Source organism: Saccostrea echinata, unplaced genomic scaffold (assembly GCF_033153115.1).
Source record: "Saccostrea echinata isolate AGI-Se365-2 ecotype Australia unplaced genomic scaffold, CSIRO_AGI_Sech_v1 ptg000056l, whole genome shotgun sequence".
NCBI lineage: Eukaryota > Metazoa > Mollusca > Bivalvia > Ostreida > Ostreidae > Saccostrea > Saccostrea echinata.
The window spans coordinates 941,039-954,693 of NW_026889805.1; the positions used below are offsets into that span (position 1 = coordinate 941,039).

The following is a 13,655-nucleotide window of genomic DNA, read 5'->3' on the forward strand; positions in this document are numbered from 1 at the left end:
CAAACATTATTTTAAAGATGGCCTTATCTTCAATATTCAAATAAAAATATTTGCTAAGCATTTGACACAGAACTTTTTGATTAATAATAAGTATGTTATTTTTTAACAATATGCCTAAACATGTTCTTCTCGTTTTACATACTCCAATTAAGATCTAAATTAACAATTTTAACAAAAGGACCTTCCTCTAATATTTCAGTATGTGTTTGAATTTTGAAAAAGTTCATGACAGTATAAAATGACCATTCTTACTCATACTTCATTCATTAAGTGAATCTGTTTTAAAATAGATATACGATATAAACATATTTACACATTTTTTAAAGAATAAAAATGGGGCGCTCCTAATCTACAGGTAGGATTTCCCAAGAAGAAGAAGTGCTTCCTGAAAAAATGTGCCTGTAAGAGTAGTTTGAGTTTAAAACCTCATGAAAGTGTGAAAAATATTAAGAGATTACTATTCTTATTTACCATGTTTACATTTCAAAATATGAACGTTTTCATTCAGATACATGTATACATGAAGAGAAAATTTGTTGAAGGATTATTTTTCTTTCAGATTATCCTGGGTATTAGGGTTAGGGTTTGATTAGCCAGGGGTGTTAAGGTTTGCGTTAGGGTTAGATTAGCCTGAATGTTAGAGTCAGGGTAAGATTATCCTGGGTTATGAAATGTTCCTTCTAGGTAACTACAGTAATTGTGACATCTGTATTACTCGTATATGTCACAGGTGTTGAAAAATCAAGTCTCAGGTAAAACCATGACTCGAACCTAGGACCTCTGGCTTACCGTGCCAGTGCACTAACCACTGAGCTATTGAGACCCGATATATTGACTTAGACATTCAAACACCTGAGAACCCAGTGATTTATTCCCCCTCTTTATAGATATTTGTCCTCAAATTCTATGAGTTTAGGAAATTCGATGCTGTGAGGCATATACCCAAGTAATAGCGAGCGCAGCGAGTGGCGTAAAGCGCTGCTCGTCACTGCGAGCTCTTAAAGCAACACCTGGGCGCATATTCATTCAATAGAATTTTTTCCGCAGTACCTCTGGACCCACAATGTATCGCTTGTTAAGGTATTCAATGTATAATGAAGGGATTTTGAACAATTTTGAATCATTTTAAACTAGTTAAAAATGCATTGCTAGATAACGATGAAAGTGAAATGAAACGAACGTAAATGTGATGAACGTAAAACGTGATGAACGTAAAACGTTCTTCATTAAAATCAGCACTGTTCAGGCTACTTAAATACGATGTCATGTGACGTCAGAGTCTAGAAGTACCAAATGTCATGTGCGGTTTGAAGAGATGGGTCTAAATGCAGTTTACTGAACAGTAAACTGAAAACATGGAAAAGACAGGCCCGTGGGAAGCAATTTCAGTTTTGGGGGGGGGGGCACAGCCATACATTTTCAGTTGGGGGCAGTATCAACTACCAAACATTCCTTGACAGGCAAAAAAAAAAAAAGGGTCATCAGAAGTTTTTATTGAGGGGGCACAAGCTAGAAGTAGCTAAATTTTCTATAGCCATCTATATATCGGCAAAATTATTGGGGGGGGGGGCACGGCCCCCCGTGCCCCCAGGTTCCTACGGCCATGAACGGTATCTGCGCTCGCTCTAACGGTTGCACCGTCAACATATTAGCGAGCGCAGCGAGCTCAATAGACTAACATGTAAGAACAGAGGAAATTCGGAATGAAATCTGTACATGTATACGTCAGGCAAATTTTCTTGTGCAACATTCCCAGACAAAAAAATTGTCACGTGACACAGAACCTGTGTTTTTTGACATTTGATGCCGTTTTTCGGATTCTGGCACAGTCTTTTTTCACGGTAGGTGTTATGATTGTTCCTGGTGATTGTATATATTGACCTTTTGATATTTCAACTTTAAAAATCCTTTTACTTTTGTTTATATGCTATTGATACCGGTGAGCGATATTCACTGGTATTCACCTGAGTTCTTTTTTTTTCAGTGCACCTGTGTGTAAACTTCGTCATGGCTGATCAAGCTGATCAACTTGATACTAGTAATAGAACGATCAAACCGTTATACCTGAAAGACTCTGACGTACAGTGCTGTGACAGTAATCGGGTAACGGATTTCATGTGTAGTCTGCTTCCGGCCTACCCATAATGCTACGCACAGTAGGCCTGGCACTCACTGTTTAATGGAAACGTCCAGCTAAGCAGTTCAATATGGCCGCCGCCATGGTAAGTACACGAGAACAGAGATTATATCGCGATTTCTCTTTAAGTTGGCTGTGTCGGTTTTGATATTTTGTGTTTTACGAGTCATACACATTTGTTCTAACGGCCAATATAAAATTTTTAAGATGACATAGCCAAATTTAGGAATAGTCCACGGATATAAGCGACGAGACTCAAACATGTGATTGTGTAATATTTGACACTTGAATGTTACCTCGATTTCTTGGTATTTTTGAATGAAACTACATCCAAATTTCACCTAAATTTATTGTTGAGTAAATATTGAAGGCAACCGATCGTCTCAAATCTGTTGTATCCTTGTATACTGCTGTGGATCACACCTTACAAATTTTTGTAGCACAATGTATAGTGCGGCACGCTTTTGAAGTGTGCAGATGTCAGTTCAAGTCTGACCAAAAATAATTTATCGTGTGATTTAACATGTAGTCTGCACATGGATACAGTTGATGCGATATATTCATATACATCCGTACATATATATGTTTATTCCCCAGTTAAGGTCCCTCATGGGGGCATGTAGTTATACACATTGAAATAACAATATCATTATTTTAACAAACCACTGTTTCTTAAGTGAAATAAAATGTACTGATAATATACATTTTTAATACTGGTATAACATTCTGTCATTCTGATTTTTCATAATTATAAATATACATTGTGTTACACTCACACATTATTGATTGAATAAAGTATTGCTTCTTTGTTTGTTTTTTTTTTAATATATAGGAAGAAGAAAAAATCAAATCATGCTTAAACGTATATAATATGAGATTTGATCAAAATGTGAAGGAATTGAGACCATTGCAAGTTAAAGCTTTGGAAGCCCTAATCAGCCAAGATACAATGTGCATGATCCCCACTGGCTATGGGAAAAGCCTTGTTTATGAACTCTTCCCTATTATTTCACAGGAAATTTTTGGAAAGTCATGCTTTGCTATAATTTTCGAGCCTTTAAATGTGATTATTCAACAACAACTTTCTAAACTTGGAAGACATGCCATAACCTTGAATGAAAAAAATGATGCATCTGTTTTGCAGAAAATAAGAAGTGGTCATTACACGTACATCTACACCCATCCAGAACACATTATTGGGAAGAAAAACATATATGACATTTTAGTTTCCCAGGTGTATTCATCAAAAACATGCATCATCGTTGTTGATGAAGCACATTGTGTCCTTGACTGGGGAGAGGAATACAGGCCAACTTTCCAACGTATTAAAGATATGCGACCAATCTTACCCCATGCAAAGATGCTAGCACTAAGTGCTACCCTAACCGTCAATGGCCAGAAAGATGTTTCTAAACACTTACTGATGAAAAGTTACAAAGTCATTTCATCTTTGCCAACAAAGGAAAATATTTCCTTATTGGTTGTAAGGAGAACATCCCTCAGCAGCGCAGTTTCTTGTAAAGAAACATACAATTTTGTACTTCAACCTATTTTACAGGATCTAAAGTCCAAAGGACAAAGTTTTCCTTTAACAATTATTTACTTAGGTGGAAGTATGGATTGGGTAGGGTATGCCTATTAATATGCAAAGAAACTACTGGGGGAAAACATATATACAGGTCAGCCACACATACTTGGAAATTGTCGAGTGGCTATGTACCATTCCTCTGTAGGAAATGATGATGAGGTCAGTTAACATTAATTGCATATTAATATGAAAAGTATGTGTGGCAAGAAAGAGACACTCAAAAAGTTATAGAAAATCCTCGATTTGTTGATCCAGGAAAGATTGGTATGCCTGTGCCCACTATTCATCGGGAAGCGCGGGATATGGCTGCCAAGGCTCGACGTCGTGCTATTAAACCACTCTTTTGTCTTCAGACCTGGAATCCTCGTGATCAGAAACCAGAGTTTTATTAACTGTATAAATGTAAAATATCACATTATGTTGTTTTGAAAACAAAAATTTATTGTAAATTTTGTTTTTTTTAAGGGGGAAGGAATGTAGTGGTTTAGATTTCTATTTCATAGTCCTCGTTTCGTAAATTACATTTTGCAAGTATTTGTTGGTATTTCAGTCTGATAATTCTATTTACCTTATGTTTTCAGTTGTTACTTACGTAAAACCCCGTTATTATTTGTCTTTTATAAGTTAGGACATGTGTTGACATTCCACATGTTTTACTTTTTAAACAGGAAGTGTCATCCATGTTGGGAGTCTTTCCATAGTACTTTTGGTAGCTGTGTTCTGATTGGTTAACTTAGCTATAGAATCTTTGATGTTTATTGACTTTTATATTTGGGCCTATAGCTAGGGTATTTAAAGCCGTGTTCGTGTAGTTTTCTTCACTTGGGTTGGGGAACAGACCTAATGGTTAGTTCCTCTTTACAGTGCTAATAAAACCTCCTGGTTTAAACGCACTTATTTGCTTAGTACCCTTTAGTAGTGCTAACAAAATCTTATGATTTAACAGTACTCTAGGTCTTAGCTAGCTTTAGTTTCACGTTTTTCACAGATTCTAGATTTTTGTTAGGAAACAGTTAGGATGTAGGTTTTATAGAGTTAATTTAGTTTTCCCCTTTCCAAGTCCAGCCTGGTCTAGGGATTTGTAGATAACAGGTATAATTCCTAGAACCACTATTTACTATTTATTATTAGGTCTTTCCACCTTTCTGTGGAAAGACCTATTGATATTCTTCTGTTTATTATTATTATTATTATTATTATTATTATTATTATTTTTCCACCCCCTGATGTGATTCTATGTTTCAAGATATATCGAAAAGATTTATAGTCTATAAGAATGTACTCTTTAAAAGATTGTTACAGTTGACCCTGCGTATATGAACTTTGACCCCTCTAAGAGTTATTACCCCTTTTGCAATAAAAGCTTGTTATCGCTACTCCTTCGAAACCGTAAACTGTAGAGGTACGAAACCTTCACCAATGTTTTCGAGTAATTGAGGAGACTCTTCAATCTTTTCATTGTGAAAGTATTCGTCAACCCCTTTTATGAGTTATTGCCCCTGAAAGTTTTTGAAGTTTACAAATAATAATTTTTTTTCAAAACGATAAGTCTTAGAGACATGAAACCAACTGGATAAGATTCTTTGACCTATGACCTTAAAATATATGCAAAGGTCAAAGGTCAAGGTCATTCAAAATATGAGAAATTAAGCTCTTTTTATATCTCTTTTTTCTTTCAACATATACTTAATATCTTTGCATCATTAATATGTCCTCTTAAAACTATTTCAAAGATTTCATACTTGTCCCCTAAGATTTACCCCTTTAAAAGTTATTGCCCCTTTTACTGAAAACCTTGTTATCGCTACTCCTCCGAAACCGTAAACCGTAGAGACACAAAACCTTCACTAATGTCTTCAGGGTCTTGAGACACAACTTCAATTTATTCTGTGCCAAAGTATCCGATGACCCCTTATATGAGTAATCGCCCTTTAACGTCTTTGCACTTACTATTAAACCTTATAACTTTAAAACTAAAAGTCGTAGAAGCATGGGGTCAAGTGCAATGTGACCCATGACTTTTGACCTTGAATATTTGTAAAAGGTCAAAGGTCAAGGTCATTTCAAAATCTTTGAAATTTTCATTTTTTCTATCTTTCAAGGCATTTATGGATTCTTTTTGTATAAAAATTAACTTTAGAGAGTAGAATATGAAAAATATAGGAAATTCAAAGAAGGTGGAAAGACCTCTAATTGTTCGAGAACAATTAGTCTACTAGTTTATTTTTGGTGTTGTTTATTTTCTGGGTTAGATATTTTTTAGAGTCCAGATTTAGCATTATTATTTTAAGTTCAACTCTAGAGTATTGATTAGTAGAGTTCATATTGGGTGATGTAGCTCATTTCTCTTACATTTTTTTCAAATCATGGACATTTATAGCAGATTTTAATAGGATTTTTGACCTTTTTCACAAGTATAGAAGCTCGGTAGGGACATAAATTATTTTCATAGGTTTTTCACATTCCTCCCATTTTTCCTATTAAATTTTTCACACTTCTTATTTATTTATTGAGATTATTGTTATTCACTTGCCAGATTAAATTATATTTTTGATAAAACTATTTATTCCTGTGCAATTTTGAAAGACTTTATTCTTGTTTAAATTTTGACTATTATTTATTATTTGTTATCATTTACAAAGGTTAATTCTCACTTTATTAAATTTATAAAACTTACAACTGTGTTTTCATTTAGCGTTGATCATAGTTCAGATATCCCCTTACCTGGGTTGATCATTGATAACTGGAGATAGTTTACTCCTTTAAGCCAAGTTGGCTGGTAACTTTTGTAATTTATACACTAAAGAGTTCTACTTCCGGTTACACATGCTCATGGAGCGTGTCATTGAAGTTATTGGAAATTCTCTCCATTGCATACAGCTAGACAGGAATTTATGGCGGGTGTATGTGAAGGACCAGAAAAGCAGAGAAAAACTCCTAACGAAGGGCATATCGCTGCACAATATCTCAGTTTCATTTTTTGATACAAACCCATATACATGTACTTCAGGAAATAATGACCCTTCTGTAAATACACTTAAAATACGTATTTGCGGATAACCATTATCTGTAGATGAATCTGCTGTTGTCGAGTTTTTAGACAAGCTTGGAGTCAAACTGAAAAGCAAAATAATCTATGAAAAGATAAGACACCCTGTAACAAACAAAATGACCAGTGTCCTTAATGGAAATAGATTCTGTACATTGAACCCCTTGAGAACGGTAAAGCTTTGCCTCGTGTAAATTACTTCGCTGGTCTGCGGTGTCTGCTGTTTCACTATGCATAAGCTCACCTGTACTCAATGCTGAGATACAGGACATACAAGAAACTTCTGTAAAAACGATACCGATATAAAGTTTGTAAAATCCCAGGTCACAAGCCTGGCGATCCAAAGTGTGCTTTACAAAATCCAAGAAAATGTTGTAGCCTTTAACGGCCTTTCGTCCAATTTTTTCCTCTGCGACCTTAATATTTTTGGAGTGCAACATAAATCGGCAGAGCACGCATTTCAATATTCAAAAGCTTTAAGATGCGGAGACTTAGACGCAGCCAAAAATATCCAAGAGGCAAGAGATGCGCTGTCCGCCAATTTAAGCGCATTGACGATAAAGTGAAATTAAATGATCAGTGGAACGAATCATGTGAATCTGTCACGACGAAAATTATAGAAAACAAATGTGTTCAAGTTCAGATGTTCCGGGAGAAGCTAAGAGCGGTTAAGAAAAACACTGTGTTTGCTTATTCTACGTTCAACGACAAGTGGGGGACGGGACTTGACAAACCTGGCACAGAAAACACAAAAGCTTCAGACTGGCCTGGTCAGAATCTATTAGGAAAAATCATAGGTAAAATGGCTAAAAAAAATTCGGAAGCGTAAAAGGAGTGACCAATGGAGTCAGCCAAAGCAGAGCTCAAGACAACAAAAGAAGCATAGTACAACGCAGAAAAACATAGCCAAGATGCTCCGTTCTATGCGTAACACTACAGAGGCCGATTCTGCATCAGGCTGTGATGCGTCCAGTGAGTCCGAATCCGACCCTGATAAATATGCGAACGGTTAATCCCCTAAGTCGACATCAGGATAGATAGAGAATTTACGCAATTGAACGGACTGATCTTGAACTTACTTTAGAATCTGCGGTATGGTTGATATACATATTATTATTATATATTATATAATATTATATACATATAATTATATATATATGATTATTCCTATAGTGAATTTATATTTATTTGATATTTAATTAGCAAAAAAAAAAAATTAATTAAATGGAAAAGTTTTGCTTTATTTCAGTTAATGTAAGAGGTCCAAATACTGATGAAAAGAGGAATACATTATACTCGTGGCTATTCGAAAAAAAAAGATAGATATTGTACTTTTGCAAGAAACACATTTTGTTCAAAAATACGAATATAAGTATAATCTCGGATGGAAAGGACAAGCGTTTTTATTGCTACAGTGATTCTGTATTTAGTAAGGGTGTAACTATTCTATTTCGAGAAAACCTTAATGTTGAAGTTATTTATGATAAACGAACCATTGATGGGAGAAAAATCCTATTAAATGTTGAGATAAATGATGAAATATTTTCAATCATAAATATCTATGCTCCAAATACTAATATATTAAACAAAAGACTTGATTTTTTTTTTAAACTTGAAAAGTTTTATTTCTAAAAATTGTTTAAAAGAAAACATTTTTCTCTGTGGAGACTTTAATTGTCAACTAGGCGATGAAAGTGATAAAAGTGTACATACTCTGAAATATGTTATGAACAATTTTAATTCATCGATTTTTGGAAAATGAAATACCCCGGTCTAAAAGGTCTAGCATGGTGTGATGCTGAAAATAATCCAAAAAGTCGGATCGATTATGTTTTCATTAATGATGAGTTTTATCGCTTTTTTGATGCCTTAAGAATTAGGAAAATTCCAGGCACTCATTCTAAAAGGATTCGAATGTCTGATCATGGGTTTTTAAAATTTCATTTTGAACTGTCTAATGAAAAAAGAGGTCCTTGATACTGGAAATTAAACGTGTCTTACATAGAAAATGAAAAATATAAAAGGGGAATTCAAAGTATTATTGATAAGTTAGATAATTCTTTAAAATCCGATAGACAAATGGGAATGTATTAAGCATAAAGTAAAAGATTTCTCGATCAGTTTTTTCGCAATTTCAACAAAAAACACTCAAGAAAAGAATTACGACAACCGAAAAAATTGAAGATATAGAAACAGGTAAAACAGAATTTAATTACAGAAGGCTAAAATCTTTAGAAGCAGAATTAGATAGTATCTACGATAAAAAATCTAAAGGAGCGCACATAAAATCCAAAGCCAAATGGATTGAGAAAGGAGAGAAAAACACTGCATATTTTCTAAATTTAGAAAAACAACATCAATTCTCAAATGTTATACCAGAACTTCTAACTTCAAACAATAAAACAATTAATGATAAAAATGAAATTTTAGGAGAAATGTTTAACTTTTATGAGAACTTATATACAAATAAACACATAGATAACGACTTGATCGATAATTATTTATCTGAGATAGAAGTACCGACATTAAGTGACGAAAATAAAAATATTCTAGAAAGATTTCCGACTTTAGAGGAATGTACTGAAACTGTCTACAGTATGAAACACGATAAATCACCTGTTCTCGATGGATTATCTAGTGAATTTTTTCAGTTTCTGGACGCAAATTGGCCCTTAGTTTTATGATGCGCTTAAAGAAATATATGACAAAGAGATAATGTCATACACACAACGACAATCAATAATATCATTAGTTTTTAAAAAAAGAGAGAAAAATTTATTGAAAAACTATCGTCCAATAAGTCTGACAAACACTGATTATAAAATTATAGCGTTTGTATTTGCCAAATGATTACCAAAAATTTTATCTGGCTTAATTAATGAAAACCAAACTGCGTACATAAAAGCACAATGCATCGGCGAAAACGCCAGGTTGATCTTGGACATTTTTGAATATTGTGAATTAGAGAACCAAGGAGGAATTTTATTATTTTTAGATTTCGAAAAAGCTTTTGATTCTGTTAAATGGAACTTTCTTTTTAGAGTATCAAAAAAAAATCAATATGGGTAATAACTTTATACAAACCTTATTTTTTCAAATGAAAAACAATAGATGGCTTTCCAAAGCGTGTTCAATGACAAGAGGAATTAGACAGGGATTAAATGACGAATTATCCATGACGAATACATTAGATGTAGTAAAAGCATTTTGCAAATGTGCTGGTTCTAAAATTAATATTACTAAAATAGAATGTATTCTGCCTGGGAATATGAAAAACGCGTTTGACGAGCTTTGCGGAATTAAAGTTACCAACAAAGCAATTAAATGTTTAGGTATTTATTTAGGTCACGATCAAGAGGAATGCTACAATAAAAATGAAATGGAAAAACTTTTTGAATCCTGGAAACGGAGAAAATTGACTCTTTTTGGTAAAGCTTGTATTATTCGGACGCTTGCTATTTCTAAACTAATATATACATCGTAAATTTTATGTCTTCCCGATAATAATTATATGAAAAATATACAAAGATTAATTTTTAATTTTATTTGGGAAAAACGGAGAGAATTAAACGGAACACACTGATCGGTGACATATCACAAGGTGGACTATCTATAGTCGATGTAGAATGTAAACTAATATCATTAAAAGCAGCGTGGATTAAACTTAATGTGGATACCTATTTTCTATTAAAATGTTCAACAACAGGCGTGGAGAGTTTAAAAAGCGTTCCACTTTTTTATAATGAAGTTCTAAGCTGTTTTAACGATTGTAAATGTGAATTAAGTTTTGTTAAAAGATCGTCTGATGATATTTTGCAACAGCCAGTTTGGAATAATCGTAATTTGGTCTATAAAGGAAAACCTATCTTCTTCGATAATTGGATTAAATCTGGAATATTATACATATGTGATTTGTTTGACGACAATAGATATTTTAGACCACTAAACCATTTTTCCAATATTATTGACAAATCTAATTGGTTATGTGAGTACAAAATTCTTATGTCGGCCACTAAGAATATTCGTAAAGTTCACAATTTTTCAAATTCAAGTAATATAAATAAACAAAATGTCATGAATTTCAACTTCCCTACAGGATATTTGGAAAATCAAGTAACTTTTCCTACACGAATCTTATTGAAAAAAAAATTGTAGACCATGTTTTCAAGCAATATTATCCAAAGATTTTGGAATACATGAGGAGTCGAATTGGAGAAATATTTATGAATGTAAGATTAAAGATATGAAAGATAAACACATAGCAGAATTCAGCTACAAATTATTGAATAATGTATTATGTAACAATGCCTATGTAAGTAAGTGGAAAAAAGATGTATCATGTATGTGTGTACATTGTAACAAAATAGAAAATGTGAAACACCTAATTTTTGAATGTAATAATATGTCTAATATATGGAATACTATAAGCAGCTTTTTATTATTTAAAATTCAGTGGAAACATATTGCTGTTGCTTTTTCTTTCATGAAAAAAAAAAATGATAAAGCTAAATCTCTAAATTTACTTATTACTTATGTAGCATATAGAATATATAAACATAAAATGTTATGTAGATTAGACTCTCTGAGCGAAACTGAATACAACATATACAATCATGTAAAAAAAAATCAGTCTGCTACTATTCTTCAGTACTACGCTATCTAAATGTAAACATTGAGCGTAAGATTTTTGAAAATCTTTCAAAATAATGTAATACAAAATCATTCATTCTTGTATATAATACTACTCAGAAGAGACCTGTCTTCCAGTAGTGCTGTCATGAGGGGGGAGCAAATAGACTGCGATACGTATTGTGGCTCCCTCTATTGACAGCTACTTAAAGCTATTATTCATACCTTAATTCATGATGTATACTATATTAATATATTTTGAAAATACTTATATTCAGGGAATTTATATAATTCATGATGTATACTATATTAATATATTTTGAAAATACTTGTATTCAGGGAATTTTTTTTTTGAATTTGAAACATCTTGCATGATGTCATAGGAGAAAATTATTATTGTTTAGAAGGAGCTTAGTCAGGACCCCATCCCTGGCAGTTGCCTTATTTTTGTTCTAGATATTAGCGTTTATAGCGAGCGCTGCTCGCGAAGCGAATTCAATAGACTAACGTGTTAGAAGAGAGCTTAAAAGAAACCAAAAAAAAAAAGAGAAGAATTTCATCTTATCTACAACGTATTTCATTTATTAGTGCACAAGACCCCGTAGTCTCGTTCAACCAGACATCCGACTATTTCCGTAAATTCCGACGTCATGTGACGTCACATTCTAGACTTGTGTCTCGTGCGGTTTTATGTTGTTATAGATTAGGATCTGGGAAATAAATTGGAAAAAAAAACACATGTAAGAACAGAAGAAATTCGGAATGAAATCTGTACATACGTCAGGCAAATTTTCTTGTGCAACATTTCCAGAATTCCTTCGCTACCAGGGTACCATGCGAAATTCATACAAAACATACAAAAGACCAAGGATAATTATCATTATTCATTACCGAGAGATCCGTTTACTTTTCTTTCTTTGCAGAGAGCTTAAAAGAAACAAAAAATAATTGCAATTGCATCTCTCTACAACGTATTTTATTTATTACACAAGATCTTTTGTCTCGATCAACCGGCTGTCTCCGTAAATTTCGAAGTCATGTGACGTCACAGACTAGACTGTGTCTCGTGCGGTTTGACTTTTGAAGAGGCGGATCAACGTTACAAGTATAAGCAGTGTATAGGTTTTTGATGGTACAACTGCGCTCGCCCAAACGGTCACACCGTAAAACATATTAGTGGGTTTTTTTTTCTACGTTGGGTGTCAAATGTCACAGGTAGTGGAAAATCAAGTCTCAACCGGGACTTGAACCCAGGGCCTCTGGTGTATCGTGCCAGCTCTCTAACCAGTGAGCTATTGAGACCCCATATATTGGCCACTCACACACCTGTGAACACAGTGACATATAGAAGGAGGTTTGTTGGGCTGAACTGCATAGGCATTCCCCAGCTGTGTTGCTGCTCTTTGGTGGAACTTCATAAGAGAATGAGCTTTTAAATAATTAAAAAAGGAATGTCAAAGTAGGGGAGTAGCTATTCTTTTTCCTCATAATATAGATTATGTTATTAAAGACAAAAGACAAGATAATGAAGGTAGAATTTTACAAATCAATTTAATGATAGATGAAACCAATTTTATCTTAACAAATATTTATGCTCCAACAAAGGATAAGCCAACCTGCCAGGTGGAGTTCTTTAATTTGTTATTGACTTACATAGAACCACATAGCTATGAAAATCTTATCATTTGGGGAGACTTTAATATTACTTTAAATCCACTACAAGATAAAAAAGGCAGTACTACGGAAGGAAAATCCAACTATAGAGACAATATCCTAGCTGCTTTAGAAGATCTTAATTTAACCGATATATGGAGGGAACAAAAACCAGATAAAAATTATTACACATATTCATGTAAAAACCCTTTAATTTTATCAAGAATAGATTTCTTTTTTATAATTATTTGTTTTCTCTCTCCTCATGCAAAGTCAAATATAAAATCTGCTATTAAAACAGATCATAGTGTTATATCTTTAACACTTAAAGGGGAAGTCCATCATAATAGAGGCCCTGGGTTTTGGAAATTTAATTCGTCATTATTAGGAGATGAGGAATTTGTGAAGAAAACAAAAGAACTCATCAATTGTTTAAAATAAATGTATACAGGTTTAGATGACCACCAGTTAAAATGGGACACAGTTAAATGTGAACTTAGAGGATTTATTGTTAAATATTCAAAATTAAAAGCAAGAAAAAGTAGACAGGAAGAAGAAACACTATTGAAAGAATTAGATAAACAAAATGAAATACTATC

General features: G+C 33.4%; 1 protein-coding gene and 1 pseudogene across 1 annotated transcript in view; one reads left to right on the plus strand and one right to left on the minus strand.

Moving 5' to 3' along the window:
* The window catches only part of LOC133173259 (outer dynein arm-docking complex subunit 3-like), a 69,786-nt gene that overhangs the window by 27,809 nt on the left and 28,322 nt on the right, over positions 1-13,655 (minus strand). The window lies entirely within an intron of this gene.
* Positions 2,208-3,893, plus strand: LOC133173461 (ATP-dependent DNA helicase RecQ-like; annotated as a pseudogene).